Genomic DNA, 7113 nt, shown 5'->3' with positions numbered 1-7113 from the left:
CTTAAAAAATTGTCTTCCAACGCTTTTAACATGCTTGTATGATATTTCTCTATTCCGTTTGCAGCCAGCCGTCTTCAATGTTTTTGCTGTTGTTTTTGATGTTTTTGTGGGAAAGATGAGGATTTTCATATTTTTTTGCTTATTGGTTAGCAAATGCTTTGCCCCTCCTGCATTGAAAAAGGAATGGTCCCGGAGTGGGGTTTCAACAGCACGCTTCGGGCGCTCATCACATGCTGATATGAGAAATGCAATGTGTTTGAAATTGCAGACACTTTCCCAATGAATGACGATGGATAGGAGCAGTCCCCTGTTCAGGTTCCCTTTGATCGAGCCCAATTTTCTGGCCAATCGGTTGACAACGGAATGAAGAATGAACTTCCTGTTCACTTCTGATGATGTTTTACGTGCTTTTGATGAATTTTCAATTGGAAAGCACCGTCATAGATATGACGTCACCCTTCCTTTTAAACATGGTTTTGTGAAGGGTCTCCACCTATGTTAATCAATTTGCAGTCACCGTATTTGCGTTTGAAAGGTAACTATTTTGTGCTCCTTTTTTGCTTCTCGGTTAAAAAAACTCAAATGTCTCAAAACGTCCCTGGGTGGGCTTGAACCACCAACCTTTCGGTTAACAGCCGAACGCGCTAACCAATTGCGCCACAGAGACTAAGCACGTGATGCGAGAGAGCTACGTGGACTAACAAGATTTTGCTCTCACAATGTCTAAATGCTTTTTCAGAGGTTACGGCATCCTCTGCTTTCAAATGCAGCTATGGTTCTTTATCTGCATGCAAATGTAGGTGGAGCCAGCTTCTCGCTTTCAAAATGCGCAGAGAAAGGTGTGACAGCAGCAGAGTGGCGCAGCGGAAGCGTGCTGGGCCCATAACCCAGAGGTCGATGGATCGAAACCATCCTCTGCTAAGCAATTTGTTTTTGTTCAAATTTGTAATTCCGTTGGCAATCAAATCCCCAAACCTTAAGAGAAATTCACTTTTCCATGGGTTTTCACTGCTTTCGTTATGTTACCATCCACATCTGAGGTTTTATTGGTTTTAAGTCAATCGATGATAGCTTGCCTGTTAATTTCAAGAAAAATTGCACTTTCTGACCACTCTGTCAACATGTCTGTGTGACGTAACAGATTTCCAAACATTTCTATAGAGATCTCCTTTACGTCCTCACTTAACATGTTTAATGAATGTCTTTGGGGTTGTTATTTGTTTTCTTCTATACAATCTGTAGCCTCCGTTTGAATGTAATGTGTTGTTGCAGAAACATTAAAGCTAATTTTACTCTTTGCTGCTGTTTTTCTTTCCTTTTTTTTCTGTTTGGTTAGCGCATGCTTTGCCCATTCCATGTTAAAAATGAATCATCCCAGAGTGGAGTTGATCACCAAACTTTCCGTGCCCATCAAACGTTGCTAAGCTTGATGCAGTGAGGCATTAAAGTCGATTGCTTGTATTTGGACTGTTAACTCCGAGTGAAATGGCACTTTCTGATCATCTGGCACGTCCGTGCGTGTCTTCAAGTTTCAAAACACTTTCCTTAAAAAATTGTCTTCCAACGCTTTTAACATGCTTGTATGATATTTCTCTATTCCGTTTGCAGCCAGCCGTCTTCAATGTTTTTGCTGTTGTTTTTGCTGTTTTTGTGGGAAAGATGAGGATTTTCATATTTTTTTGCTTATTGGTTAGCAAATGCTTTGCCCCTCCTGCATTGAAAAAGGAATGGTCCCGGAGTGGGGTTTCAACAGCACGCTTCGGGCGCTCATCACATGCTTATATGAGAAATGCAATGTGTTTGAAATTGCAGACACTTTCCCAATGAATGACGATGGATAGGAGCATTCCCCTGTTCAGGTTCCCTTTGATCGAGCCCAATTTTCTGGCCAATCGGTTGACAACGGAATGAAGAATGAACTTCCTGTTCAATTCTGATGATGTTTTACGTGCTTTTGATGAATTTTCAATTGGAAAGCACGGTCATAGATATGACGTCACCCTTCCTTTTAAACATGGTTTTGTGAAGGGTCTCCACCTATGTTAATCAATTTGCAGTCACCGTATTTGCGTTTGAAAGGTAACTATTTTGTGCTCCTTTTTTGCTTCTCGGTTAAAAAAACTCAAGTGTCTCAAAACGTCCCTGGGTGGGCTTGAACCACCAACCTTTCGGTTAACAGCCGAACGCGCTAACCAATTGCGCCACAGAGACTAAGCACGTGATGCGAGAGAGCTACGTGGACTAACAAGATTTTGCTCTCACAATGTCTAAATGCTTTTTCAGAGGTTACGGCATCCTCTGCTTTCAAATGCAGCTATGGTTCTTTATCTGCATGCAAATGTAGGTGGAGCCAGCTTCTCCCTTTCAAAATGCGCAGATAAAGGTGTGACAGCAGCAGAGTGGCGCAGCGGAAGCGTGCTGGGCCCATAACCCAGAGGTCGATGGATCGAAACCATCCTCTGCTAAGCAATTCGTTTTTGTTCAAATTTGTAATTCCGTTGGCAATCAAATCCCCAAACCTTAAGAGAAATTCACTTTTCCATGGGTTTTCACTGCTTTCGTTATGTTACCATCCACATCTGAGGTTTTATTGGTTTTAAGTCAATCGATGATAGCTTGCCTGTTAATTTCAAGAAAAATTGCACTTTCTGACCACTCTGTCAACATGTCTGTGTGACGTAACAGATTTCCAAACATTTCTATAGAGATCTCCTTTACGTCCTCACTTAACATGTTTAATGAATGTCTTTAGGGTTGTTATTTGTTTTCTTCTATACAATCTGTAGCCTCCGTTTGAATGTAATGTGTTGTTGCAGAAACATTAAAGCTAATTTTACTCTTTGCTGCTGTTTTTCTTTCCTTTTTTTTCTGTTTGGTTAGCGCATGCTTTGCCCATTCCATGTTAAAAATGAATCATCCCAGAGTGGAGTTGATCACCAAACTTTCCGTGCCCATCAAACGTTGCTAAGCTTGATGCAGTGAGGCATTAAAGTCGATTGCTTGTATTTGGACTGTTAACTCTGAGTGAAATGGCACTTTCTGATCATCTGGCACGTCCGTGCGTGTCTTCAAGTTTCAAAACACTTTCCTTAAAAAATTGTCTTCCAACGCTTTTAACATGCTTGTATGATATTTCTCTATTCCGTTTGCAACCACCAACCTTTCGGTTAACAGCCGAATGCGCTAACCAATTGCGCCACAGAGACTAAGCACGTGAGGCGAGAGAGCTACGTGGACTAACAAGATTTTGCTCTCACAATGTCTAAATGCTTTTTCAGAGGTTACGGCATCCTCTGCTTTCAAATGCAGCTATGGTTCTTTATCTGCATGCAAATGTAGGTGGAGCCAGCTTCTCCCTTTCAAAATGCACAGAGAAAGGTGTGACAGCAGCAGAGTGGCGCAGCGGAAGCGTGCTGGGCCCATAACCCAGAGGTCGATGGATCGAAACCATCCTCTGCTAAGCAGTTTGGTTTTGTTCAAATTTGTAATTCCATGGCAATCAAATCCCCAAACCTTAAGAGAAATTCACTTTTCCATGGGTTTTCACTGCTTTCATTATGTTACCATCCACATCTGAGGTTTTATTGGTTTTAAGTCAATCGATGATAGCTTGCCTGTTAATTTCAAGAAAAATTGCACTTTCTGACCACTCTGTCAACATGTCTGTGTGACGTAACAGATTTCCAAACATTTCTATAGAGATCTCATTTACGTCCTCACTTAACATGTTTAATGAATGTCTTTGGGGTTGTTATTTGTTTTCTTCTATACAATCTGTAGCCTCCGTTTGAATGTAATGTGTTGTTGCAGAAACATTAAAGCTAATTTTACTCTTTGCTGCTGTTTTTCTTTCCTTTTTTTTCTGTTTGGTTAGCGCATGCTTTGCCCATTCCATGTTAAAAATGAATCATCTCAGAGTGGAGTTGATCACCAAACTTTCCGTGCCCATCAAACGTTGCTAAGCTTGATGCAGTGAGGCATTAAAGTCGATTGCTTGTATTTGGACTGTTAACTCCGAGTGAAATGGCACTTTCTGATCATCTGGCACGTCCGTGCGTGTCTTCAAGTTTCAAAACACTTTCCTTAAAAAATTGTCTTCCAACGCTTTTAACATGCTTGTATGATTTTTCTCTATTCCGTTTGCAGCCAGCCGTCTTCAATGTTTTTGCTGTTGTTTTTGATGTTTTTGTGGGAAAGATGAGGATTTTCATATGTTTTTGCTTATTGGTTAGCAAATGCTTTGCCCCTCCTGCATTGAAAAAGGAATGGTCCCGGAGTGGGGTTTCAACAGCACGCTTCGGGCGCTCATCACATGCTGATATGAGAAATGCAATGTGTTTGAAATTGCAGACACTTTCCCAATGAATGACGATGGATAGGAGCAGTCCCCTGTTCAGGTTCTAAGCACGTGACTAAGCACGTGAGGCGAGAGAGCTACATGGACTAACAAGATTTTGCTCTCACAATGTCTAAATGCTTTTTCAGAGGTTACGGCATCCTCTGCTTTCAAATGCAGCTATGGTTCTTTATCTGCATGCAAACAGTCCCCTGTTCAGGTTCCCTTTGATCGAGCCCAATTTTCTGGCCAATCGGTTGACAACGGAATGAAGAATAAACTTCCTGTTCACTTCTGATGATGTTTTACGTGCTTTTGATGAAGTTTCAATTGGAAAGCACCGTCATAGATATGACGTCACCCTTCCTTTTAAGCATGGTTTTGTGAAGGGTCTCCACCTATGTTAATCAATTTGCAGTCACCGTATTTGCGTTTGAAAGGTAACTATTTTGTGCTCCTTTTTTGCTTCTCGGTTAAAAAAACTCAAGTGTCTCAAAACGTCCCTGGGTGGGCTTGAACCACCAACCTTTCGGTTAACAGCCGAACGCGCTAACCAATTGCGCCACAGAGACTAAGCACGTGATGCGAGAGAGCTACGTGGACTAACAAGATTTTGCTCTCACAATGTCTAAATGCTTTTTCAGAGGTTACGGCATCCTCTGCTTTCAAATGCAGCTATGGTTCTTTATCTGCCTGCAAATGTAGGTGGAGCCAGCTTCTCCCTTTCAAAATGCGCAGAGAAAGGTGTGACAGCAGCAGAGTGGCGCAGCGGAAGCGTGCTGGGCCCATAACCCAGAGGTCGATGGATCGAAACCATCCTCTGCTAAGCAATTTGTTTTTGTTCAAATTTGTAATTCCGTTGGCAATCAAATCCCCAAACCTTAAGAGAAATTCACTTTTCCATGGGTTTTCACTGCTTTCGTTATGTTACCATCCACATCTGAGGTTTTATTGGTTTTAAGTCAATCGATGATAGCTTGCCTGTTAATTTCAAGAAAAATTGCACTTTCTGACCACTCTGTCAACATGTCTGTGTGACGTAACAGATTTCCAAACATTTCTATAGAGATCTCCTTTACGTCCTCACTTAACATGTTTAATGAATGTCTTTGGGGTTGTTATTTGTTTTCTTCTATACAATCTGTAGCCTCCGTTTGAATGTAATGTGTTGTTGCAGAAACATTAAAGCTAATTTTACTCTTTGCTGCTGTTTTTCTTTCCTTTTTTTTCTGTTTGGTTAGCGCATGCTTTGCCCATTCCATGTTAAAAATGAATCATCCCAGAGTGGAGTTGATCACCAAACTTTCCGTGCCCATCAAACGTTGCTAAGCTTGATGCAGTGAGGCATTAAAGTCGATTGCTTGTATTTGGACTGTTAACTCTGAGTGAAATGGCACTTTCTGATCATCTGGCACGTCCGTGCGTGTCTTCAAGTTTCAAAACACTTTCCTTAAAAAATTGTCTTCCAACGCTTTTAACATGCTTGTATGATATTTCTCTATTCCGTTTGCAACCACCAACCTTTCGGTTAACAGCCGAAAGCGCGAACCAATTGCGCCACAGAGACTAAGCACGTGAGGCGAGAGAGCTACGTGGACTAACAAGATTTTGCTCTCACAATGTCTAAATGCTTTTTCAGAGGTTACGGCATCCTCTGCTTTCAAATGCAGCTATGGTTCTTTATCTGCATGCAAATGTAGGTGGAGCCAGCTTCTCCCTTTCAAAATGCACAGAGAAAGGTGTGACAGCAGCAGAGTGGCGCAGCGGAAGCGTGCTGGGCCCATAACCCAGAGGTCGATGGATCGAAACCATCCTCTGCTAAGCAGTTTGGTTTTGTTCAAATTTGTAATTCCATGGCAATCAAATCCCCAAACCTTAAGAGAAATTCACTTTTCCATGGGTTTTCACTGCTTTCGTTATGTTACCATCCACATCTGAGGTTTTATTGGTTTTAAGTCAATCGATGATAGCTTGCCTGTTAATTTCAAGAAAAATTGCACTTTCTGACCACTCTGTCAACATGTCTGTGTGACGTAACAGATTTCCAAACATTTCTATAGAGATCTCATTTACGTCCTCACTTAACATGTTTAATGAATGTCTTTGGGGTTGTTATTTGTTTTCTTCTATACAATCTGTAGCCTCCGTTTGAATGTAATGTGTTGTTGCAGAAACATTAAAGCTAATTTTACTCTTTGCTGCTGTTTTTCTTTCCTTTTTTTTCTGTTTGGTTAGCGCATGCTTTGCCCATTCCATGTTAAAAATGAATCATCTCAGAGTGGAGTTGATCACCAAACTTTCCGTGCCCATCAAACGTTGCTAAGCTTGATGCAGTGAGGCATTAAAGTCGATTGCTTGTATTTGGACTGTTAACTCCGAGTGAAATGGCACTTTCTGATCATCTGGCACGTCCGTGCGTGTCTTCAAGTTTCAAAACACTTTCCTTAAAAAATTGTCTTCCAACGCTTTTAACATGCTTGTATGATTTTTCTCTATTCCGTTTGCAGCCAGCCGTCTTCAATGTTTTTGCTGTTGTTTTTGATGTTTTTGTGGGAAAGATGAGGATTTTCATATTTTTTTGCTTATTGGTTAGCAAATGCTTTGCCCCTCCTGCATTGAAAAAGGAATGGTCCCGGAGTGGGGTTTCAACAGCACGCTTCGGGCGCTCATCACATGCTGATATGAGAAATGCAATGTGTTTGAAATTGCAGACACTTTCCCAATGAATGACGATGGATAGGAGCAGTCCCCTGTTCAGGTTCTAAGCACGTGACTAA

The 7113-nt window shown here is 41.4% G+C and overlaps 3 non-coding genes across 3 annotated transcripts; all 3 read right to left on the bottom strand.

Annotated features, from left to right (window-relative positions):
* Positions 1-593: 593 nt before the first annotated feature.
* Positions 594-667, bottom strand: TRNAN-GUU (transfer RNA asparagine (anticodon GUU)). The gene has a single exon. It is a non-coding gene; the product is annotated as a tRNA-Asn (tRNA).
* Positions 668-2137: 1470 nt separating this feature from the next.
* TRNAN-GUU (transfer RNA asparagine (anticodon GUU)) lies at positions 2138-2211 on the bottom strand. Its single transcript has one exon. It is a non-coding gene; the product is annotated as a tRNA-Asn (tRNA).
* Positions 2212-4834: 2623 nt separating this feature from the next.
* TRNAN-GUU (transfer RNA asparagine (anticodon GUU)) lies at positions 4835-4908 on the bottom strand. The gene has a single exon. It is a non-coding gene; the product is annotated as a tRNA-Asn (tRNA).
* Positions 4909-7113: the final 2205 nt, after the last annotated feature.

The sequence above is a fragment of the Pelobates fuscus genome, chromosome 2, assembly GCF_036172605.1.
Source record: "Pelobates fuscus isolate aPelFus1 chromosome 2, aPelFus1.pri, whole genome shotgun sequence".
Lineage (NCBI taxonomy): Eukaryota > Metazoa > Chordata > Amphibia > Anura > Pelobatidae > Pelobates > Pelobates fuscus.
Note: the sequence above shows the minus strand (reverse complement) of the source record. Positions and strands in the feature narration are given on the sequence as shown.